The sequence below is a fragment of the Natrix helvetica genome (genome assembly GCF_964273705.1).
Source record: "Natrix helvetica genome assembly, chromosome: 5".
NCBI classification, from domain to species: domain Eukaryota; kingdom Metazoa; phylum Chordata; class Lepidosauria; order Squamata; family Natricidae; genus Natrix; species Natrix helvetica.
In genome coordinates this window covers 92,524,305-92,550,146 of record NC_138551.1, presented here as the reverse complement: position 1 = coordinate 92,550,146, position 25,842 = coordinate 92,524,305, and the positions used below count along the sequence as shown (strand labels likewise).

At 45.7% G+C, this 25,842-nt stretch overlaps 1 protein-coding gene across 1 annotated transcript in view; it reads right to left on the bottom strand.

Annotated features, from left to right (window-relative positions):
• Window positions 1-24,384, bottom strand: part of LOC309392679 (zinc finger MIZ domain-containing protein 1-like) — a gene marked incomplete at its 3' end in the record, with an annotated part of 326,574 nt that extends 302,190 nt beyond the window's left edge. The window contains exon 1 of the mRNA XM_081954107.1: window positions 23,794-24,384. The remainder of the gene's footprint in view (window positions 1-23,793) is intronic.
• Between the last annotated feature and the right edge of the window lie 1,458 nt (window positions 24,385-25,842).

The window sequence follows — 25,842 nt, the reverse complement described above, 5'->3', positions numbered from 1 at the left end:
TTTTCTTTCTCTTTCTCTCTCCCCCCCCCCCCCCAATTACTTGCATTGGGATTATTCTTTATACTATTTATGTTGTTTGTATTTTTTGTCATGGATTGCACCAATGAGGCTAAAACCAATATATACATGATGTACAATGACAATAAAGGCTATACCAGTGATGGCTAACCTTTTTCTCCTTGCATGCCGAAAGAGCATGCACAGGCCCACAGCCATAATGCAATGCGTGAGCGACACCCCCCCCCATGTGCGTGAGACCCTCCCCGTGGCCCCAATTTAGGCCTAGCAGGCCTTCCTAAAACCTCCCGGGACCAAAAATGGGGCATGGATGGGCGCGCTGCACCCCCCCTAGCCCATTTTGGGCCTAGCAGACCTCCCTGAAGCCTCCTGGGAGCAAAAACTGGGCATGCACACCCCACTCTCCCGCATGCGTGCACCTATTCCGCATGCATGGCTGAGACAGGAAAATCAGCTGGCAGGCGGGAAGCACACACACATAACCTGCTCACATGCCCGCAGACTACAGTCTGCACTAACCTGCCACTATACTACAGACTAGAGTCTCTTTTCCGATTCATAAGGAGGAGGAGGAGGAGGAGCATTTCCCTTGAACCAACAACACATTGTCTTGCCTTTTCAGCAACCCAGTTTGAACACCTTGCAGAAACAGAACAGAATAACAGAGTTGGAAGGGACCTTGGAGGTCTTCTAGTCCAACCCCCTGCATAGGCAGGAAACCCTAAACCATTTCTGACAAATGATTATCCAGTCTCTTCGTAAAAATTTGCATTGTTGGAGCATTCACAACTTCTGGAAACAAGTCGTTCCACTCGCTAATCGTTCTTAGGCTGGATAAAAATGGATGATTTTTATAAAAAGTTTTTTTTTTAATCAGATTTTTAAAATTTAAATCGGATTTTTCAATTTTTTATAGTTCTCTATTTAAGATACATTAACAATTTATTCAGCATGAAATGGAGCTTAGTTATGTAGCATAAGGCCGTATATTCTGCAATATTGGGACCGTCGGTGGGTCAGAGGAGAAGCCGCTGTGGGACAGAGATGACAGTTGCTCTTTAAAAATTATAATTTAAATCAAGTATTTTCTACTATTTAAATCACAATTTAAATCGTAATTTAAATCTTCTTGATTTTAATCAAATCCACTGATTGTTCTCATAGATAGGAAATTTCTCCTTATTTCCAGGATGCTTCTCCCCTTGATTAGCTTCCACCCATTGCTTTTTTAAACAGTTAAAAAAAGTTTAACTCTTAATCATCGCTATTTTAAATAATGATTTTTTAAAAGAGAAAAAAGAATGAAAATTGTATAAACATACAATGCCTGATTTAATGTATACATTTTTTTCCTTAACCTGCAGTAGTCAGTGTAAACATTATGTGCATAATAATATAAACAAACCTACTGTATACATTTTTTATAACTCCAATTATTGTAGCTCGGAATAATGGTACCTCTGCTTCTGTAGAATCAAATGGGTCCATTAAGGGGGAAAAAACATTTTGAAGGTTTATTCATGGACACATTTAACAGAGTAATTTCCATCTCTGTCTTCATCGACATTGTGAAGAAGCTTGCTTGCAAAGTCTAGATTTTTAACTTTCCTTCTCTTCTGCCAGCATTCTCACCATAATAATGTTAACAGTGATTGTTCAAATTTGTCAGTACCAATTCACATCTGGCCTAAAGCTATGTTTGATGATCTTTGTACATGGTGTACCTTTCTGCTAATAACAGCCAACGAATAAGAACTGGGAATATGCTTCTCACCGCAAATCATTTTCACCTCTTGCTCAAAATTAACATTGGGCCATATATCGTTCCATGCACATTTATGGAAGACATTGTTTTAATTCTGGATATTCGGTTAACGTTGGTAGAATCCTTACTTCGGATGCGCACCAAGTTTCGTATCTTATTTCCAAATTCAGGGGCTGTGATTGGCACAGGTAGTGACAGATTTTATTTTCCTCGGCTCCAAGATCACTGCAAATGGGGACTGAAGCCAAGAAATTAAGAGATGCTTGCTCCTGAGGAGGAAAGCTATGGCAAATCTGGACAGCATACGGAAAAGCAGAGACATCAACCTGCCCAAAAAAGTGTGTATAGTCAAGGCTATGTTTTTCCCAGTTGCAATGTATGGCTGTGAAAGTTGGACCATAAGGAAGGCTGCGCGCGAAAGAATGGAGGCCTTTGAACTATGGTGCTGGAGAAGACTCCTGCGAGTCCCTTGGACTGCAAGGCAATCGAACCGGTCTGTCCTAGAGGAGATCAACCCTGACTGCTCTTTAGAAGGCCAGATCCTGAAGTACTTTGGTCACCTAATGAGAAGGAAGGACTCACTGGAGAAGAGCCTAATGCTGGGTAGGATTGAGGGCAAAAGAAGAAGGGAACGACAGAGAATGAGGTGGCTGGATGGAGTCACTGAAGCAGTAGGCGTGAGCTTAAATGGACTCCAGAGGATGGTGGAGGACAGGAAGGCCTGGAGGAACGTTGTCCATGGGGTCACAATGGGTCAGACACAATTTCACAACTAACAACAAGATTGGAACAAATCAGGAATTATTTTTAAGGGACTCTATATCGTTGTTCTACAACAAAGCCTCATCCAGAAAACTCTTGCCACATTAAAAAAAAAAAAACTTATGCAGATATTTAAAGGCATTATTACAATCAGCTAGTCATCTTTAAGAGTTTCTGAAATTAAGAGCTCTCTTCTGACCAAAAGAAACGAGTGCTCTTAGATCAGTTATCGAAAGAGAAGTAATGTTATATTTCTTGTACATAAATTATAGTGCTTCCGTCGGGGAGGAAAAAGACAAGTTCCTTTAATGTGATTGAGCTTATTCAGTTTTTTAACAGACAATCCAACCATTACCTAAAATTATCGTAAGATAAAGATATCTGCCAAAATACACCCATCCATCTCTCTCCTCTCCCTCTCTCTCTCTTTTTTGCAGGGTGAACTAAAATAAACATTGCCAAGCTCTTTGTATTTTGCAGTGCATTGCAACAGATCCAACTACATTTGTAAGTTAGGCTTCTCCTGCTGTGGGGAACAGGCAAAACTAGGCAAAAAGAATCTTTCTTTCTTGTGGAAACTAAAGAACATATTCTTGTTGGAAATATCTCTGGTGAAAATGGAGTTACTTGCTTGGATGTCTTTCAATTTCTTTGTTGACCAACACAGCCCCTAGTTGACTTTTCTATGCTAAGCAGGGTTGGACTGAGTAACAAAATAACAGAGTTGGAAGGGACCTTAGAGGTCTTCTAGTCCAGCCCCCTTCTTGAGCAGGAGACTCCATACCAGTGATGGCAAATCTTTTCGGCATCACAAGTGCTTATCGACGCCACCACCTGGAAGAGGAGGGTTAGGGTAGCGCACACTGCCCAGGGGTTAGGATAGCGCACACTGGAAAACAAACTTCAGGTTCCAGTTGCATGCATGTGCACTGGCCAGCTAACCTCCCTTTTTCTGGCGTGCATGCACATGCGATGATCAGCTGGCCAGTGAACCTGCTCACAATGGAAAATGGAAGACCAGCTCTTCCAGTTTCTGGCACTGCCGCACACAGGAAGGCCAGCTGATCAAAACGTACGCATGTGCGCCAGGAATCCGGAAGAGGAATGGGCGATGCCCACATGCCAGGCAACATGGCTCTGTGTGCCACTTTGGGCACGCGTGCCATAGATTCGCCATCACGGCTCTATACCATTTCAAGGAAGAAAGCAGAAGGGAAATGTGTCCAAGGAAAACTAGAATCAATAAATGAGAATATTGGTAGCTTGGGGCCAAAATGAGGATCCTTGGTGCTCTCTGGGCATGCTTGTTTTCTTACAGACATTTCATTACTCAAACTAGGCACTGGTGTTGTTACCTAGTTTGTATAACGAAACATCTCCCAGAAAACAGCTCAGTTCAGAGAGCACCAAGGCCCCCACAGAATCCAAGTAAGTGGATTGGTAGATAGATATAAAGGTAAAAAGAGAGATAGAAACAGATGTGTTTATCTCTTAAGAAGGACTTTCAAATTGTAGGAAGAGAGGACAAATATCCCAATAAGGCTAAGAAATACACAATTGAAAGGATCTAATTAATATATTAGAAACTAGCTGGATACCCGTGCTTCATGACAAAACTATATGATCAGGCAATGCAGGAGAAATCCAGTTCACCACAGTTCAATCCACTGTCACAGTGGTGGTCAGTGATTGAAACCCATAAGGGAGTATCACTCCCACCACCTTGAATCTGGAAGCAGTTCGATTGGTGGAAGGTGTAGACATGAGGTACTGACGTTTAGTACTGTAAGGAGCCCCAGACAACTCCTGAGTGAAGGAGTGGAACATCTGCCAGTTTGAACCGAGGTAACAGAATGTGAGGCAACTGGAAGTTGGAACAGAGTTCTTTTCAGGTGGGGAGGGGGAGTAGAAGTCTAACTCCTTAGCATCAGAGCCAGCAGTTGGAACAGACTTCTTTTCACGTGGGGAGGGGGAGTAGAACTCCTTAGCATCAGAGCATGTTAATTACTGTATAAGAAACACTAATGATCTGATGGTTATTTCAAAAAATCCTTTCTTAGTGAGCACCTAGAAGCCAAGGGGAACATATGTGCCAAAATTCAAGTTTGTAGGCTGTACGGTTCTGGAGATTTTGTGATGAGTGAGTGATATTTGGCAGTTAGATAGATAGATAGATAGATAGATAGATAGATAGATAGATAGATAGATAGATAGATAGATAGATAGATAGATAGATAGATAGATAGATTGATTTGGGGAAAGTGTTTCCATGACCTTCCCTTTATTCAGAGTTCCAAGGATTTGGGGGAAGGGAGGGAGCCTGCTAGTAAGACTCTGCACATTAACTACACAAGTAGATCAGCTCTGAAAGATGCGTATTGTTTATCTGTGTTGACTGAAGCATCCACTCGGAAACATTTGCAGGGAAAGCTGCGTTTCTTATTTGCTTTATGTGCTTATAAAACTTATTATACCGCTCACCACCAAAGGCTCTTAATCTCCACCTGGGAGCTTTAGTAACATTTCATTAGCTCAATTCTCTATGTATATTTTTTTTGGGGGGAGGGGTTTGCTACAATACAAACAAAACTCATCGGAAAATTTTGTAAGAAACGGCAGATTATGAGCTAGTTCAGATTTAAGATGATTTCTCCCTGTTAAGGAATCCCAGTGGACCTTAAAGTTGTTGTCCCCCCCTCCTTCTCTTTTCAAGGAACACAACAATTAACCAGTGGAACAGCTGGCCTCCAGAGGTTGTGGGTGCTCCATCGCTGGACGTTCTTGAGAAGGGATTGGGCAACCATTTGTCTGGAATAGCATAGGGCCGTGATGGCGAACCTGTGGCACGCCGAGTTCTCTCTGTAGGCACAAGCGCTGTCACCAGCTGCTCTTCTGGCTTCCAGCATGCGCATGCACACTGGCCCTCTGGTCTTCATGCACGTTGGAATGCGGGAAACCCAAAGACCAGTTGGCTGGTGCGCATGCATGCACCAGAAACCTGAAGAAACCTGTCAACTAGTTTTCGGGTTTCCGGGAATCTGGCATGCGCAAGCTCCAGTTTGGGCACTTTGTGCTGAAAAGGTTCGCCATCACCACTGTTTGGGTGGTAGGGTTGGACTGGAAGACCTCTGAGGTCCCTTCCAACTCTTCTGTTATTCTTTCTATGATCATGTGACTCCATTCCATCAAATCCAAAGAAAGTCCTCTATGTAGGGTCTCCTGCTTGGGTGGGGGGTTGGACTAGATGACATATAAGGTCCCTTCCAATCCTGTGAATCTGTTACTCTGTTACTTATACATATAAGAAGTCCACCATGTTTCTCCAAGCTAGGAAGTCTATCTTAATCTGCATTTTGGCATGTCCGAATGTTAATTGAGGTTATTATTTTTTTTCCTTGTCTTCGGTTGGCTCATTTCCCAACCACAATTGTATCGAGACCTCAAATGCAGAGTTTCAAAAATAAATCTTCTAGGATGGCTAATACGTCTGCGGTGAGTCTGCTCTCCTCGCCTTACATTCCAGGCAGCCCTCGACTTAACCCCGGTTCATTTAGTGACTGTTACGGCACTGAAAAAAGTGACTTATGACCATTGTTCGCACTTTCGAACCTTTGTAGCATCCCCGCATGGTCACGTGATCAACAGTCAGATTCTTGGCAACTGATTCATAGTTATGACGGTCGCATCATCCTGGGGGAAAGTCACACGATCTCCCTTTTGCGACCTTCTGACGGGGAAGCCCGACTCGCTTAACAACAGTGTTACGAATTTAACAACTGTAGGGATTCACTTAAAAACTGTGGCAAGAAAGGTTGTAAAACGGGGCACAACCCGCTTTATAAATGCCTCGTTTTAACAACAGAAACTTTGGGTGCAATTGTGGTTGTTAAGTCGAGGGTTACCTCTACTCTTCTTTGGCTTTGATGAGGCGGAAATGCCATAGAAATAACACAAATATCACACACACACACACCTTTCACCATTCTGAATTAAGAAACCACCTGACAGATTGCCTGCAGTTCCCACAAGACACTTAAGTCAGCTAGAGCTACCTAAATGCTTTCTTAAATCCAGCAAAACAGGCATTGAGCAGAGAGCAATAATTCTGAGCCGGTAATAGGGACCAAGTGGGAAGAAAGCAGAGTATTTTCACTGAACCGGAGACGGTGCCAAGAGGAGACCAAATCACTAAATGGATTGTGTGGGATTTCAGGAGCCCCGACTGTTCTGACTGAGGCTTCCCGAGAGCCTGAAGCAAACTCCTTGTCCTGTCAAAGAAAACCCTTTTATTAATTTACTGTGAATTCTGCTCATTCACATCCAGCAAAGTCACAGACCTTATCTGGCTTGGAGAGCTGACAGGCCGCTATCTGTAAAACTTGGCAAGGAGTCTCGGAGAGTCATGAATCAATTAAGCAAACTAATTGTCTCCTGCAAACTCCACTCCCCTTTCGCTCCTCTTTTATTTCCTCTGGGAGGGGCCATTCATTGTTCACCTGTGGCCTCATTCCCAAGTCAACCCTTTTTCCTTAGCTGTTCCCTTCCTCTGGCAACTTTGTACATGCGCAGACTAGGAACAGGCTCCAGTTGTTCATCTGCCTTACTGATGTCTGACTCTGAAGGCAGCTGAAAACTGGCATACAACTCTAGTCCCCTCTCTGCCTCCGACACAGAGCCCTCATCAGAGCCTTCCCCAGACTCCAGGACTGGCTTATGTTCCTCCCCAACCTCCTCACTGTCTGAATCTGCTGCCAGCTCTGCTGGCCACTGGTGGGTCCCAACACCAACATTCAAAAAGACCAGCGAAAGAAAGTCTCGTTTTAAGACACCCTTATTTATTTCTCAAAAATCAGCTTCCCATCAGTTGTCATGAAGGGTTTAGAAAGAAGAAAACGAAGTCCCTCACAGATTAATCTACGCTCTTCTGCCCCAGAAAACAAGACAACTGTGGAAATCTTGCTGCTCTATGAGCTTGGCTGGGCTTCACAGTTCTAGTCCTGCCTCAGACATGAAAGCTGGCTCGATGACATTGGGCCAATCACCAGAGAGACTGTGAGTTCTAGTCCCACCCTAGACATGAAAACTGGCTTGATGACATCGGACCATGAGTTCTAGTCTCATTGTACATGCAAAAGCCAGCTGAGTAACTTTGGGCCAGTCATTCTCTCTCATCCCAACTCACCTCACAGGGTTGTTGTTGTTATTGTTGTGGGGAAATTAGGAAGATGAATTAGGAGATGTTTGCCACCTTAATTAACTTACAAAGTAATAAAAGCGGGGTAAAACAATCTTAAAAAGATCTCGACAAGTCAACTGTTGGCAAGAACAACCCAGAAAAGTAACAATGACAAACCCCTTTCATGCTGGGGCCAAGGATATTATACAAACCAAGATCGACAAAGTCACCAGGAATCGAGGTTAACCAAAAGGTATCTTTTTCGTCCATCTTTAATCAGAAGAAGCCCAGGGATTTGAACTGTTCTGTGCTTTAGGTCCAGAAAAGGACATTCCTTTTATTTATTTCACCCCCCAATCAAAACCAGCAGAACCCCAAAATCCACTTCAAGCCAGGACCCAAAATAAGAGAAAAACAAAATGACGAAACAAAGAGGTTCTGATCAGATCCTCGCTTCCTATTATCTGATTTTCCTCCTCACAGCCCCCACGACCCAAGTCAAACATCTGTTGCATGTGCTGATTAAGCTTTTGTCAACACAACTAAGCGGTGCTTGCGGCTTCCCAATTTGTTATAACACTCCTCTGTTTGACAACAGGACCATCGCTTTGCTCATGGCTTGCCAAGAAGTTGATCCGTTCTCGGGTCATGCCAATTTCGAGCAAGCAACAACAATTTAAAAAAAAAACACAGAAGATTCTTCCAAGGGGGATTGCTTTTATCCCCAAGCTTCAAAGTGCAACCTTTATTTTTGCATTGTGACACCATCGCTGGTTGCATTTGTGTACTGTTGTTATTACTACTAGTGCACAGCAGTCACTTAGGGCTTCGTTCCCCTTCTTGCCAATTAGAACCTAGCAGGGATTCCCCCCCCCCCCCAAGGAACAAGTTATTTAGAACACTGAAACCACAAACTAGAGTTTCCAATAGGAGCACAAGAAAAGGGATGGATGGTGATAGGTGTTTGGGTCAAGCCAATTTGCCATTTTACCAGAAAACTACCTATGCACAAGAGAACTGGACGCTGTGTATTGAATTAGGGCAGGGGTTCTTCAACTTTGATTCCTTAAAATCATAAATTAACTTGGCTTTGCATAATGAGTCATGTCCTTCCTTCCTTCCTTCCTTCCTTCCTTTCTTCCTTCCTTCCTTCCTTCCTTCCTTCCTCCCTCCCTCCCTCCCTCCCTCCACCTCCCCTCCTTCCCTCCACTTTTCTTCCTTCATTTCCTTTCCTTCCTTCCCTCTGGCTAATTTCCTTCCTTCCTTCCTTCCTTCCTTCCTTCCTTCCTTCCTTCCTTCCTTCCTTCCTTCCTTCCTTCCTTCCATCCACCTATCTATCTACATTCCCTCCCTCCCTTCCTTCCCTCTACCTACCTACCCACCGTCTTTCCTTCCCTCTACCTACCCAACTACTATCTGCCTTCCCTCCCTCCCTTCCTCCTTCCCTTCCTTCCCTCTACCTACCTACCTTCCGTCTTCCCTTCCCTCTACCTACCTACCAACCTTCCCTTCCTTCATATTATCTACCTTTTCTTCCTTCCTTCCTTCCATCTACCTTCCTTCCTTCCGTCCTTCCTTTCCTCTACCTACCTACCTACCTACCTACTTACTCCCTTCCTAGCTTCCTTCCTTCCTTCCCTTCCTCTTTTTCAAGTCTTTGTCTCTTCGTGTCAGAACCATCACATTTTTAAAAAGGCATACAATTTAAAATATAAAACACAAGATTAAAATATGTACAAGTTTTAAAAGATCTTGCCCTGAAACTAGCAATGTTAATTCTGTTCTGTGTGCTGCTGTGAGGTACACTGATCAGGACACAAGGGACAGGTGTGTGTGTGTGTGTGTGTGTGTGTGTGAATTGTTGTCTGCATGTCACCACAATCGCAAAAGGCGGAAGTCACCCAGTTAGCCCCATTTGTTCAGAGTCTTTCTGTACATTGTTGTAGCCATGGAGTATCAAGAGTATTTCTTTTCTGCTCCCTACCCACCTTCTAATCCTCCCAGCACTCAGAAATGTGCAACCCTCTTCCAAAATTTCCTTGCATCTCCCACTGGGCCGTGAGAAGAACCCTTGGATTTAAGGGACTTCTAATTTTGAGTGTCTGGTGACCACCAAGGGACCTTTCAATTATTCTCAGGCCGCAGCAGCTGTCCTCTTTTGTGAAAAGCAGGAGTTTCTTTATTGTTGCTTTTGGGGGAGTTTGTGCTGGAGAATTCCAGCAATGGAAATCGCTTAAGAAAACAGATTTGCTGCGACCTAAGAATTCAAAGAATTCAAAGTGAAGAAACCCTGGGAGGACTGGTACAGGTAAAGGTTCCCCTTGCACATATGTGCTAGTTGTTCCCGACTCTAGGGGGTGGTGCTCATCTCAGTTTCAAAACCGAAGAGCCAGCGCTGTCCGAAGATCGTCTCCATGGTTATGTGGCTGGCATGACCCAATGCTGAAGGCTCACCTTCCTACCAAAGGTGCTTCCTATTTTTCTACTTGCATTGTACACGCTTTTGAACTGCTAGGTTAGCAAAAGCTGGGACAAGTAACGGGAGCTCACTCCAGTACACGGCACTAAGGATTCGAACCGCCAAACTGCCAACCTTTCTGATCGACAAGCTCAGCATCTTAGCCACTGAGCCACTATGGGAGGACTGCTACAGGTAAAATAAACTTGGCAAGAAAGATCCTGTTGAGCGAGGGGGTGTCTGATTCGTTCAAATGCTGGCTTGCTCAATTGGGAGTGATTTTATAGCTGCTCCAACTTTACAGATTTTACAGATTAACAGAGTTGGAAGGGACCTTGTAGATCATCTAGTCCAACCCCCTGCCCAAACAGGAGACCCTACACCATTTCTGACAAATGGCAGTCCAGTCTCTTTTTGAAAGCCTCCAGTGATGAAGCTCCCACAACTTCCGAAGGCAAAAGCTGTTCCATGGGTTGATGGTTCTCACTGTCAGAAAGTTCCTTCTTGTTTCCAGGTCAAATCTCTCCTTGGTCAGTTTCCATCCATTATTCCTTGTCTGGCCTTCAGGTGCTTTGGAAAATAGCTTGATCCCCCTCCTCTCTGTGGTAGCCCCTCAAATATTGGAACACTGCTCTCATGTCTCCCCTGGTCCTTCTCTTCACTAGACTAGCCACGCCCAGTTCCTGCAACCGTTCATCCTATGTTTTAGCCTCCAGTCCCCTAATCATCCTGGTTGCTCTTCTCTGCACTCTTTCTAGAGTCTCAAAAATTTTTTTATAGTGTAGTGACCAAAACTGGATGCAGTATTCTAGGTGTGGCCTTACTAAGGCTTTTTCTTTCCCACTTTCTCTTTCTCTTTGTTTACTCACATTACCTAAGGCTGGTTTTGAAAGGCAGATGATAGCCTCCTGTAGCTTGTTGTCCCAAAGGTGCTTTTTTTCAAGAGACAACTGCACATTCTGGTTTTTCTTGGAAGACGTTTTGCTTCGCATCCAAGAAGCTTCTTCAGCTCTGATTGGATGGTGGGGACTGGAAGGACTTATACTCCTTGCAGACAGCTGGTCATTTGCATTCTTTTTAGAGAGTCATTGAGGCCACTCGGAGGATTGTCTGTGTCCTCGGGGTCACCAGAGTGGTGCAAATGGGTGTGGAGCCGTCTTGGAACTGCTGACAACACAGCTCCTTTCAGCAGTTCCAAGAAGGCTCCACACCCATTTGCACCACTCTGGTGACCCTGAGGACACAGACAATCCTCCGAGTGGCCTCAAAGACTCTCTAAGAGAATGCAAATAATCAGCTGTCTGCAATGAATAGAATTCCTTCTATTCCTAGCTCCGAGCTCTATTTCCACTGACATAGGTTGCAGGAGGCCATCCCAACCAAAAACGGAGCTTGGAAGCCCATTTTCTCTGGCAAAGGCACCACAGGCCACCACAGGCACTCCTGACATGAGTGATGTCAAGCTGGCCATGCCATCCTGGCCATGCCCACCCCAGCCCCCTGAGGTCAAACACAACCCTGATACGCAAACCCTCAATGTAATCGAGTTTGACACCTCTGCCTAAGACTTTTGGTATTAGAATCCAAAACTTTGCTCTAAACACTCAGTTAAAAAGTACATTAGCATGTGAATTAGGCAATTTCAATTAATAACAATATTTTTAAAAAACCTAAGGTAGTTCACCCAAAATGACTTTTCAAACATATTTGAAAAGGCAATCCATGTTTTAAGAATCACGGAAAATACATCTAGGACATAGGAAACTATGATGCTATTGATCACATGTTAGAAAGCAACATTTTCCTGGAAGAATTCAAGAACAGCTCCCATTTGAACAAACACGTTGGATAAGAAGTTCAACCTGAAGATGATTTTACAGTGAAATTGCTAGAAAAATTAGGCAGAGAGAGCACCTTACCAACAAAAGTGTGTATAGTCAAGGCTATGGTTTTCCCAGTTGCAATGTATGACTGTGAAAGTTGGACCATAAGGAAGGCTGAGCACCAAAGAATGGAGGCCTTTGAACTATGGTACTGGAGAAGACTCCTGCGAGTCCCTTGGACTGCAAGGCAATCGAACCGGTCTGTCCTAGAGGAGATCAACCCTGACTGCTCTTTAGAAGGCCAGATCCTGAAGTACTTTGGTCACCTAATGAGAAGGAAGGGCTCACTGGAGAAGAGCCTAATGCTGGGTAGGATTGAGGGCAAAAGAAGAAGGGAACGACAGAGAATGAGGTGGCTGGATGGAGTCACTGAAGCAGTAGACGTGAGCTTAAATGGACTCCAGAGGATGGTGGAGGGCAGGAAAGCCTGGAGAAACGTTGTCCATGGGGTCATGATGGGTCAGACACAATTTCACAACTAACAACAAGATTGGAACAAATCAGGAATTATTTTTAAGGGACTCTATATCGTTGTTCTACAACAAAGCCTCATCCAGAAAACTCTTGCCACATTAAAAAAAAAAACCTATGCAGATATTTAAAGGCATTATTACAATCAGCTAGTCATCTTTAAGAGTTCTGAAATTAAGAGCTCTCTTCTGACCAAAAGAAACGAGTGCTCTTAGATCAGTTATCAAAAGAGAAGTAATGTTATATTTCTTGTACATAAATTATAGTGCTTCCGTCGGAGAGAAAAAAGACAAGTTCCTTTAATGTGATTGAGCTTATTCAGTTTTTTAACAGACACTCCAACCATTACCTAAAATTATCGTAAGATAAAGATATCTGCCAAAATACACCCATCCATCTCTCTCCTCTCCCTCTCTCTCTCTTTTTTGCAGGGTGAATTAGGCAATCAAACTGGTGAGTCCTAGAGGAGATCAACCCTGACTGCTCTTTAGAAGGCCAGATCCTGAAGAGGAAACTCAAATGCTTTGACCACCTAATGAGAAGGAAGGACTCATTGGAGAAGAGCCTAATGCTGGGAAAGATTGAGAGCAAAAGAAGAAAGGGATGACAGAGAATGAGGTGGCTGGATGGAGCCATGAAGCAGTAGGCTTGTGCTTAAATGGACTCCAGAGAATGGTAGAGAAGAGGGCCTAGAGGAACATTGTCCATGGGTCATGATGGGTCAGACACAACTTTGCAACTAACAACAAAAAAGCAAAGAAGTGGGCTTTTTTTTTCAGCTGGCAGAGGGTATGAAAGGCTAAAATGCTGATCTAGGAAGGGCTTAAGGACTGGGATGGTAAGTCTTCCAGAGGCTCCCAGGATCATCATATTCTTCACAAACTTGAAGCTTCTCCAGCACTGGGATTCTGGTCTTGTCCACTTAAAAGCTCTTGCTGCAAATCTTGGTGTGGCCTTCAAAACAGACCCAGATTCCACACCTGGAGTTCTCAGTAGACCAGGGGTGTCCAAACTTGGGACTTCAACTCCCAGCATGGCTGGTTGGGGAATTCTGGGAGTTGAAGTCCACAAGTCTTAAAGTTCCCAGGTTTGGACACCGCTGCAGTAGACCATCACTTGAATATGAGCCAGCCGTGTGCGGCAGCAGCCAAACAAGCTAATACAATCTTTGTATAAACCGAGGCATAGAATCAAGATCATGTGACGTATTAGCACCACTTTATAAAGCCTTAGTAAGGCCACACCTGGAATACTAAATCCAGTTTTGGTCACCACATTACAAAAAAAGATGTTGAGACTTTGAAAAATGTTCAGAGAAAAGCAACTAAGATGATCAAAGACCTGGAGAGTAAAACATATGACGAATGGCTGCAGGTTTTGGGGTCTGGCTAGTCTAGAGAAAAGAAGAATTAAGGGTGACATGATAGCAGTATTCCAGTATTTGAGGGATTGCTACAAAGAAGAGGGGGCCAAATTATTCTCCAAAGCACCGGAAGGCAGGACAAGAAATTAATTGAAATTAATTAATTTCCAATGGTTGGAAATTAATCAAGGAGAAAAGCAACCTGGAATTAAGGAGAAACTTCTAACAGTGAGGACAATTAACCAGTGGAACTGCTTGCCACCAGAAATCATGGGTGCTCCATCACTGGAGGTTTTAAAGAAGAGACTGGACAGTCACTTATCTGAAATGGTATAAGTTCTCCTGCTTGAGCATGGGGCTGGACTAGAAGACCTCCAAGGTCCCTTCCAGCTCATTCATTCTACTCTAAACCTGTATCTCAGCCTAGCCATTTCTGAATCAAATATGAAACCTTCCTAAGATATTAGTTCTCCTTCTTCCAGTGTATAGATAGTCTTCGTCTTACGTTTAGTTCGTTTAGTGACCGTTTAAAGCTACAATAGCACTGGGGGGAAAAAGTGACTTATGGCTGTTTTTCACACTTCTGAGCATTGCAGCTTCCCCATGGTCACGCAATCAAAATTCAAAAGCTTGGCAACTGATTCATATTTACAACGGTCACAATGTCCTGCGATTCCCCTTTTGCGACCATCTAACAAAAGTGAATAGGGAAGCCAGATAGGCTTAACAGCCGTGTTACTAGCTTAACAACTGCAGGGATTCACTTAACAACTATGGCAAAAAAAAGTTGTAAAATGGGGCAAAACTCCCTCAACCGATGCCTCACTTAGCAACAGACAGGAGAGAATATTTGCAGCTCAGGGTTCAACGGTTGGGGTCCTTGGAGCTCTCTGAGGTTGCTTGTTTTCTTGCAGACGTTTCATGACCCAACTAGGTAACATCATCAGTGCCAGAACCTTGTGCTCAGAAAAATACCATTAGAATTCATAGAAACAATGAAGCGTTGCCATCTATAGACCCTTCCGTGCCTCTGGATTGGCATGCCACAATGTTATTATTTGCTTTTGTTCTGATATTTACTTCCTAAAAAGTAAGCTGTGTTTAATTTCACTCAATTATAACACCTCCTTCATCGCCAAAGCTGCCACAGCATTGTTCCAAAGCAACTCTTTCACAAAGGATGCCGCTAATTATCATTATTAATCTTTTCCCTCCCACAGTATCCTTAATCCTGCTCGAAGTTTAGGGGGTCACACAAATACTATCTAACTTTGAACCATCATTCCAAGTTCTTTTTTTCCCCCAGCAAGCGTGGAAGCTAAAATTCTGTTTCTCAAAAACAGCAAGCCCATCTTTGGATTCCAAAACCATTAAAAAAACCAACTTTGTTTTTAAAGAGAAATGCAGATTTGAAAGGCAAAGTGTAAAACCCTACAGAGCTGAGTGACAGAGAGAGAGAGATGAGAGAGAGAGAGGCAGAGGCAGAGAGAAGTAGAGACAGACAGTCAGACAGAAGGGGGTGTGAGAGAGAGAGAGTCAGACACACACACACACACACACAGAGAGAGAGAGAGAGAGAGGAAGAGGAAGAGAGGGAGAGGAAGAGAGGGAGAGAGAGAGACAGAGAGAGAGAGAGGAAGAGGAAGAGAGGGAGAGGAAGAGAGGGAGAGAGAGAGACAGAGACACACAGAGAGAGGGAGAGAGGGAGAGACAGAGAAAGAGAAAAAGAGAGCGAGGGAGAGAAGAGATGGACACACACACACAGGAAGAGAGAGAGAGAGGAAGAGAGGGAGATAGGGAGACAGAGAGAGGAAGAGAGAGAGGGAGAGACAGACACACACACACACATACACACAGAGACAGAGAGAGAGAGACAGAGACACACAGAGAGAGGGAGAGAGGAAGAGACAGTGAAAGAGAAAAAGAGAGCGAGGGAGAGAAGAGAGGGACACACACACACACACAGGAAGAGAGAAAGAGAGGAAGAGAGGAAGATAGGGAGACAGAGAGAGGAAGAGAGAGAGGGAGAGACAGACACATACACACACACACACACAGAGAGAGAGACAGAGAGAGAGAGAGAGAGAGAGAGAGACAGTCAGTCAGAAAGTCAACTTCTACATTTCAAGTCCTTCAATGATCTACCGTATTTCACAACCAGGGCTGAAAAGCAACACTTTAAAAGCTTTATTAGTGGTAGAAAATTAGCCAGAAAACTTTCTGAAAGCTACCTTTTGAAAATGTATCAATTCTTCTCAAAACACACCGGCAGAAAACTTTTTGAAAGTTGCTGCTTGAAAATAGATTACCCATTTACTCTCAACGTACGTACAGATAGTCCTCGATTGACAACTCAAATTTCTGTTGTTCAGCGAGACACTTAAGTGAGCTTTGCCCCAATTTACAATCTTTCCCGCCACACTTGTTAAGCGAATCATTGCAGTTGTAAAGGTAAGTCACATGGCCTGTTAAGGGAACCTTAACAGGGACTTTGCTTGTCGGAAGGTCGCAAAAGGGGATCCCGTGACCCCAGGACACTGCAACCGTCATAAAAACAAGTCGGTTGACAAGCGTCTGAATTCTGACCATGTGACCACGGGGGGAGGGGAATGTTGCAATGGTTGTAATTGTGAAAAACAGTTGTAAATTGCTTTTTTTTAAGTGCCGTTGTAACATTGAATGATCCTGAAACAAACTGTTGTCAAGTCGGGGGCTAAAAGGTAAAGGTTCCCCTCACACATATATGCTTATCGTTCCCGACTCTAGGAGGCGGTGCTCATCTCTGTTTCAAAGCCGAAGAGCCAGCGCTGCCTGAAGACGTCTCCCTGGTCATGTGGCTGGCATGACTAAACACCGGAGGCGCACAGAATGCTGTTACCTTCCCACAAAAGGTGGTTCCTATTTTTCTACTTGCATTTTTACATGCTTTCAAACTGCTCGTTTGGCAGAAGCTGGGACAAGTAACGGGAGCTTACTCCATTACGTGGCGCTAAGGATTCGAACCGCTGAACTGCCAACCTTTTTGATCGACAAGCTCAGTGTCAGCCACTGAGCCACTGCGTCCCTCTAGTTGGAGGCTACCTATGTACAAATTATTTTGCAAGCGACAAAATCTTCCATTTCTCTTAATTTTCAATATCACTTAGGTCTTTTGAAGAGATGGGCGTTTGCAAGCCTGCTTTTAAAAATTAGCTCCTAGCACCGCCTTTTCTCTTCCTCTGCATGTAGTAATCCTTCACAGTCCCCAAAATGAGGGGGAAGGCAGCTTTAGCCAAGTCTATGGAACCACCTACGTGTTCCATTGCAAGACCTTGCTTTCAATGAGCCTTTGTTTGACAGCTGGCGTTTCACCATCTTCAAGTTGAACAGGAAAAAGGTCATCTCTCATCCTCCTGGCTTTCATAAATCTGATTCGGGCCCTAACAGAAGAGAGATCAATCCTAATAGAATAACAAAATAAAATAATAAGAAATAATATGTAATTGCGAGCATTACTTGGTTCAGTTTTGGGGATTATGTAGAAAAGACTCCAAATTCTCCCAGATTATAAAATCGGCAAGGGATCAGCTTCTAGACCAGTAATTTAACAGATTAACAGAGTTGGAAGGGACAGTGTAGGTCTTCTTGTCCAACCCCCACCTCCCACCCAAGCAGGAGAACCTACACTATTTCTGACACACAGCAGTCCAATCTCTTCTTGAAAGCCTCCAGTGATGAAGCTCCCACAACTTCTGAAGGCAACTTCTGTTCCATTGGTTGATTGTTCTCTGTGTCAGAAAGTTCCTCCTTATTTCCAGGTAGAATCTATCCTCCTTCAGGTTCCATCCATTATTCCTTGTCTGGCTTTTGGGTGTTTTGGAGAATAGCTTGACCCCCTCCTCTCTGTGGCAGCTCCTCAAATATTGGAAGACTGCTAGCATGTCTCCTTCTCTTCACTAGACCAGCCATGCCTGTTGCTTTCTCCCCTGTTGATTGGCATGGCACAATTTATTTCAAAGATTTGCATGGCCATTCATCTTAGAACACAATTCTGGGCAACTCATAACAGCAATAAAATCCCCAAAAGAATAATAGCACTGTAGGACGTTCATGTATCTGTTTAAAATCATAATTTTCTTTTAAAAATGGCTACCTATTCCAAGTTCTCTTTGTGGACCTAAGGGTTTTAAAGGGTTTTAAAGGTTTTAAGACTTAATTCAATTTAAGTTTGTCTGTGTTGAAGGATGAGATTTTAGAATAGAATAGAGTAGAGTAGAGTAGAGTAGAGTAGAGTAGAGTATAAGTAGAGTAGGAATAGAGTAAGAAATAGAATAGAATAGAACAGAAAAGAGCTGGAAGGGACATTGGAGGTGTTCTAGTCCAGCCCCCTGCTCAAGTAGGAGAACCTATACCATTTCAAATAAGTGACTATCTAGTCCAGCGATGGCGAACCTTTTTTGGCTCATGTGCCATAACGGGGGGAGTGTAAGGGGGTCATGTGTGGGCATGCCATCCCATAATGCAATGCATGACACCCCCCCCCAGTGCGCATGCATGCATGAGAGGTGTTCCCCCCATTTTATGCATGCTTTTTTCACCCTCCCCAGGCTCCAGAGGCTTTATAGGAGCCTGGGAAGGGCGAAAACAGCCCCCCCTGCCACCCCGGAGGATTCAGGGACCTTCAGGAAGCTTCCCTGAAGCTTCCGGAGGGCAAAAAATGACCCTACGAGCAAACCAGAAGTCCATCCCAAACTTACAGTTTGCCCATAGGGCCGTTTTTTTGCGCTCCAGAGGCTTCGGGGAAGCTCCTGAACTCTCCAGAAAGCCCCCAAGGGGTGGGAGGAGCTCTTTTCGCCCTCCCCAGGCTCCTATAAAGCCTCTGGAGCCTGGGGAGAGTGAAAAATTGCTTTAAAAAAGGCTGAACTCAGTTGGCCAGCGTGCGCATATGCCCTGGCCAGCTGACAGGGCAACGCCTTGTGTGCCCTGACAAATGGCTCCGCGCGCCACCTGTGGCACGCGTGCCATAGGTTCACCATCCCGGATCTAGTCTCCTCTTAAAAACCTCCAGCAATGGAAGGCCCATGATTTTGAGAAAAGCTGTGCTGCAATTTAAAAGTTGACCTATTAGAATTTGATGTTACAGTTGATATCCAGCTGAGGGTCATGGCCTGGATTTATAATGAAATGTGTTAAGTCATACAGGAAGTCCTCACCTTAGAAATATTCATTATAGTAACTGTTTGAAGTTACAATCAACAGTTATTTAGCCCCCAGTCCCCCTATCCAAAGGAAGTGGTGTTGAAGAGAAGGCAACTTGGAAGAAGAGAGAGAAATTGAAGTAAGGACCAACATTGCAAGATGAACTTCTAATTTGCAGAACTGCCACCATGCCATAAGACGTTTGCAAATGGGACTCTTTCTCCCAACTGCTTTGCTCAGTTATATGTACTTATTTCTCACACTTAATGACTGTTACAGCATCCCTGTGGTCCTATGATCCAAATCCAGATGCTTGGCAACTGTTTCGTATTTATGATGGTCCCAGTATCCCGGGACCATGGGATCCCCCTTTTTGCAACCTTCAGTGGGAAAACCAAGTTCACTTAACAGAGACAGACTTCAATGGATAATTAGAACTGCAGAGAAAACAATTGCTACCAACCTGCCTTCCATTGAGGACCTGTATACTGCATCAGTCAAAAAGAGAGCCATGAAAATATCTACATCCTCACATCCTGGACATACGGTAAATTGTTTCAACTTCTACCCTCAAAATGACGCTATAGAGCACTGCACACCAGAACAACTAGACACAAGGACAGTTTTCCCCCGAACGCCATCACTCTGCTAAACAAATAATTCCCTCAACACTGTCAAACTATTTACTAAGTCTGAATTATTATTACTATTAATCTTCTCATCGTTCCTATCACCCATCTCCATCCCATTTATGACTGTATGGCTGTAACTTTGTTGCTTGCATCCTCACGATTTATATTGATTGTTTCCTATGTTTGATTGCTTATTTGTACCCTATGACTATCATTAATTGTACCTTATGATTTATGATGAATGTATCTTGTCTTTTTATGTACACTGAGAGCATCTGCACCAAAGACAAACTCCTTGGGTGTCCAATCACACTTGGCCAATAAAGAACTGAATTCTATTCTATTCTATTCTATTCTATTCTATTCTACTCTACTCCATTCCACTCCACTCCATTCTACTCTAGTCTATTCCCATTCCCATATTCTACTCTACTCTACTCTACTCTACTCTACTCTACTCTACTCTACTCTACTCTACTCTGTGTTACTAATTGAATAACTGCAGGGATTCCCCTAACAACGGCAGTGAGAAAGGTTGTACAACGGGGCAAAGCTCACTTAGCAACAGCAATTGAGGCTTGACAGTGGCTGTAAATCGAGGAATTTCCTGTATACGAGCACAGATTTGGAGTTGTGCTTGGGAGTTTGAAGTTTCTGCTCTTCCAGGCGCTCCTTACCAAGTCCTACAAGGCTTATTGGAAGTCTTTTAAGACATGACACCAATGTTATAATAACCAGATGCAGCTTCTTTCCCACCCACCCCACCCGAAAAATAGGGAAAGAGGCTGCATTTTCATCACACAACCTTTTCTTTCCATCAAATGCTGCATTTTTAAAACCGGTCACCCTTCCAGCCACCTTGTTGGGTGGTCTGTCGGTGGAATCCACCCCCCCCACTCCCCGACGTCCAGGCCTTTTGCACTGAGAAGACCTCCCTGTGGGAATTTTTTTTTTACAAGCCTGCATTCCCTTCCTCTGCCATCCCTAAGCCAAGATCTGACTTTGGCTTAATTTATTACACTCTCCAGCTTCGGTTCCAGGCCACGGGCCCCCAATATCGCTTCTATCTGGTTAGGCTCCTCGGGTGAGAAAAAGAAGAGCAATTTTTTTTGCAGATGGACAAAATGCCAGGAAAAAAAAAACGTCATCTAAGCCAGGGAGTGAATGGCTGGGCCCTTGAGCCCTCGCTCTGACTCTGACCCTTTTAGAGATGACACCCAAGGGAGCCCACCCATCCTGGCCCTAATCTGCTCTTGCAACCCCCCTTTTCCCCTTTGTTATTGCTATTTGCCAAGTCGTGTCCGACCCATCGCAACCTCATGGACAACGTTCCTCCAGGCCTTCCTGTCCTCTACCATCCACTGGATCCATTTGAGCCCCTTCCCCTAATGCATAGAATCATTCCCATCATTAACCTTCTTTCCAGTTTCTAAAACCAACAGCCCATATTGCAAATCCAAGCATCCCTTTCCCACCCTCACATTTCCGCCGCCCCCTTTCCTCATCTACCCAGGCAGCCTTGGGACTCAAAAGCCTTTTGCCCCTTTCAGGGAGTCTCTGGGTCCCACAGGGACTGCCCTGCCGAGAGGCATCCAGTGGCTATTCAAGGTTTCTTTTTTTAAAAGCCATTTAATCTCTTCCCCCCCCTCCATCAAAAAAAAAAGAAAGAAAGCTCAGTCCATTCGCAGGCATTCATGTGCCTTTCAATCCCATCCCTGCTTTCTTACTGTCTCTTAGGAAACCTTTCTGAGGGCATTTGTTCAACCTGCCAAGTTAAATCCTTCACTCTCATGTCAAGGGGGAGGGGGGAGAGAAAGGAGGGGAAGGGGAGGGAGGGAGAGAGAGAGGGAGGGAGGGAGGGAGGGAGGGAGGGATAGATTGCTCAGAACACCCAGTGTCACATCCGAGCCAATTATTCTGACCCCAGAACATCCTTTAAGACAGGGGTCTCCAACCTTGGCCACTTTAAGCCCTGGGGGACTTCAACTCCCAGCTGGCTGGGGAATTCTGGGAGTTGAAGTCCCCCAGGCTTAAAGTGGCCAAGGTTGGAGACCCCTGCTTTAAAAGTTCAGATCAGTAATTCCGGTTCCTTCGGTCTGTCTATCTGTCTTGTCTATCTGTATGCTGGCTGGGAATTCTGGGAAGTCCCCCAAGGCTTAAAGTTGCCAAGGCGGGAGACCCCTGTTTTAAGAGATCAGCTCAGTAATTCCGGTTCTGTCTCTCTGTCTGTGTATGCATGTTTGTAGGGAACATGTGCATACCCCAAACACACACAACTCCCTGTGGGGTTAGGGGACCCCGACCCCTCAAACCCTACCTCTCTGTTGACTGTAGGGGCTAAGTCAAAAACGTCCTACCCCGTGGGCCAAGCTGAGCTTCACTGCTCCCTCCCCCCCCCACCCCCGTTTCTTAGGCCCACGTTTGATCGCGCTTAAGAGGAAGGGGGGGGTCGTCTTTGGGAAGGGGAGGGGGAAAGTTCCCAAATGGAAGCCCCCTCCTTTTCCTTCCCACGGGGGTGTCTCCAAGCAAGGACACCACATCTCCCAAAAGAAAACAAAGTTTGCAGGACGGAAGAAAAAAAATCTTGGGATTCTCCGTTCCCTTCACCCCCCCATTCCCCTTCCCCTTTCCCGCTGCCCACCTCCCTCTGTTTCTAAATCAGACTTTCTCCGGGGTTAAGGCAGGAACTCCAGCCTCCCGTTCGAACCGCTGGTATTGCTGGGTCGTGGCGTCTCTTCTGTTTTTTTTTTTTAAATTTTACCGGCTAGCCTTACAGCCCGAGACCCTCCCCACCCCCAATTTTAAGAAGGCAGGAACGCACACAGAGAGAGAATGGGGAGGGGGGAGCGAGCTTTCCCAGCGCTCTCCCCCTTCTCTTGGCCTTCCTGGACAGATGTACGAAGCGAGGGGGGGCGGCTATTCCAAGCCCACCCACCCCCACTCCCCCATTCCTCCAGCCTAGCTCCTGAGGCCTCAATTCCCAAGCCCCAAGAGCGGAGGAGGGCGAGATTGTTCCTTCCTTCCACCCATTCCCCGCCGCTCGCAACACCCCTTTCCACGCGCGGCGTCCCACTCTCCCTTCCCTTCGCGGCCACAAATCCAGAAAGGCGTCGCTTTTTAGGAAAAGCGCTTTGGCCGGAGTGGAAAAGCCGGGTCAGGAGACACGGGGGTGGAGGTGGAGGCAGTGAAGAATAGGGATGGGGGGGGGGGGGGAAGAGAGCCAGGAAAAAGCAAAGGGGGAAAAAACACGCTTGCAGTGCAATCCCCCCAAACTCCCGCCAGCCAAGCCAGCAGCTTATTTTTAAACCTTTGTTTTGTGTGTGTGTTTTAATGCCACAACCGAGCCCCGCTCTGTTTTTGTTTTTTTGTTTTTGCTTCCCTTGCCGCGGCCACATTGTTGCGGCTCCTCAAAACTTCGGATACACAAACACAACCGGGAGAGAGAAACACACACACACACAAAAGAAACACCTCCGGCGGATCCATCCACATCGAACCCAGATTTATTCTTTGCTCCCCTCTTTTTTTCTTTCTTTTTCCTTGCAGGGCTTCCGCTGCCCCCCCACCCCGGTGCCCCAAAAATAATTTTTTTGAAAATATTTATTTAAAATAAAACACCCGAATTCTCTTTCCCGGGCGCCCTTCTTGCTATCCCACCCACCTCTTGGCCAAGAAAAAAAGCAACTTATTTAATCTCGCAGGCCAATTAATTAAGCGCATCCCCCTTTCTCCACCACCACCCCCAGGGAGCTCCCAGGCTTCCAACAGCTCACCACCACCACCAGCGCCCAACGATTCCCGAAAAAGCACCCTGGCCCCTTTAAGAAGTCTTCCCACTCTTCTGCTTGGCAAGACACAGTCGCTGGGAAGAGCCCCCGGTTTTTTGCAAGCTCGCCACCCAAAGCTCCATCCAACCCCCGCCGCCTGCCCTCCGCTTCTCTCTCGCTTCCCCCCGGACTTTCCATTGTTTTCTGCAAGCCCCCCCCCCCAGGCGCGGAGGGGAACCCAACCCACCCAGCCACCCACCCCTCCACGGAAGGAGCCCCCCGGGCACCGAAGACCGCGGGCACCAGGACGCAAAACTTACCTTAAGACTCGGCGCTGGAGAAGCCGAGCAGCTGGGGCGGCCGGTGGGCGAAACGCACAGGGAAGCCGGCGGGCAAAGCAACCATCCAAAAGGCCAAAAGGAGAAGCGGCAGGAAAGAAATCAAAAAGACCCCCAATACTCTCGGTTTTGTCGTCCCCCCACCACCCTTTCTCTCTCTCTCTCTCTCTCTCTCTCTCTCTCTCCTCGCCCTGCGGATTGCAGTCCGGCGGCTCGGGGGGAAGGTGAAGTTGTGTGTGTGAGAGAGAGAGAGTGTGTGTGTCTCTTCAATCGCGCTTATTCCCTTGCTTTTTCCGGGGAGGGGGGGCAGTGGGCGGCGAAGAGAGAAAATAATAATAATAAAAAAAATAAGGATCACCCAAGGATTTTGTTTTAAAAAAGAAAAAAAACCACCCCAACCTTCACCCAGCCATAGGAGGGGGCGGGTGGGGGTGGGGTGGGGGAAGAGCACTGTGTTAGTAGAAAGAATAAAAGTGAATCAACTCGCAGAGAAGCCCAGCAAGTTGAAGTGTCAAATTACATGGGCTATTTTATTACCAAAGGGCCCCGCGCTTCTGGCTGTTGGCAAAATCTGTCCCAGATTCCTATCTTCTGAAAGGGAGCTTCGAGTTAGACGCCTTCCGCTGGCTGGCTGGCTCCTTCCCTCCCCAGTCTCCTCCGCCCCCCCCCTCCCCAAGCTCCCTTCGCTTCCACTCCACCTTCTGACCATCGAAAGTTACAATCTTCAAAAGCCAAGTTGAACAACGCAAATAATTGTCTTTCGATCCCTTCCCCCCTCTCTCTCTTCCCCCCTCCTCCTCTTCTTCCCCCCCCCCCAGCATCAAAGGGGAGAACTTCCTGTCTGGGGAAGCCAGCTGAATGGCAACCGGACCCGCTGATTGATAAAAAAAAAACACACGGGGGGGGGGAAGAGAAGGGGAGGGGGAAGAAAAGGGGAGAGGGAGAGAAGGAGAGACAGAGAAGGGCAGGGAGAGAAAGAGAGAAGGGAGCAGAGAGAGAGAAGGGGAGATAGAGAGAAGTGGAAGGGGAGGAAAAAAAGGGGGATCCCCACCCTGCGAAGCTTTTGGCACTTTCTTCGCCGTTCTCCGCAGGGGGAAACCCTCCCCGCTTTCCTTGACACACACTCACACACTCAGGGCTCGTTCGCGTGCAAAACCAGCCGCCTTCCGCTTTGCACGCTTATTGTTTGGCGTTCGGGGGAGAACGCGGAGCTCCGGGAAAAGAGGGGGGGTCGGAGACGAGGGGGGGTTCCTACGAGACTGGACCCCCCCCCTAGACAGACAGACCGACATACCCCTGCTTGGGTCCCCTTTGAGTGCAGCCGGATCCACGCAAAACCCAGATGTGCTGCCCGATGTGGGAGAGGCGACCCTCTGTCCACCCCGTGATTCCGAGGGGATTGGGGAGGGGGGTTTGCTCTCCAGGTAAGCGGCGCGTTCACACACACACCCCACTCCTCAAACCTCTCTACCTGTTTGGGTGAAGAAACCGCGTCGGAGCCCCCCTCCGCGGGCGAGTTACGTTTGGAGTAAAAGCCGGTGGTCCCCCTTTTGCTTAAGCGCATTTATGAAAGTGTGGAAGACGGCAAGACCAAAAAAGACTGCCGCATCTTATATTCGTTTTTCCCCCTCTTTTAGTTTATTAGCTATTTAATTTTTATTTATTTAATTTACTTCCTTATTTAATTTTTTAAAATCTATCATCTATCTATCTATCTATCTATCTATCTATCTATCTATCTATCTATCTATCATCTATCTATCTATCTATCATCTATCTATCTATCTATCTATCTATCTATCTATCTATCTATCTATCTATCTATCTATCTATCTATCTATCTATCTATCTATCTATCTATCTATCTATCTATCTAATCTATTGTTTAATTTATTTCCTTATTTGTTTATTTTTTTTTACACGCCAGGCGCACGGAGTCCTAAAGATGCCCCAGAGGGAAGTCCCAGTCCTGGCTTATAGCGCCCAGAGATTCTAGGGGCGGGGGGGGAGGGGGAGGGACGGGCCAAAATT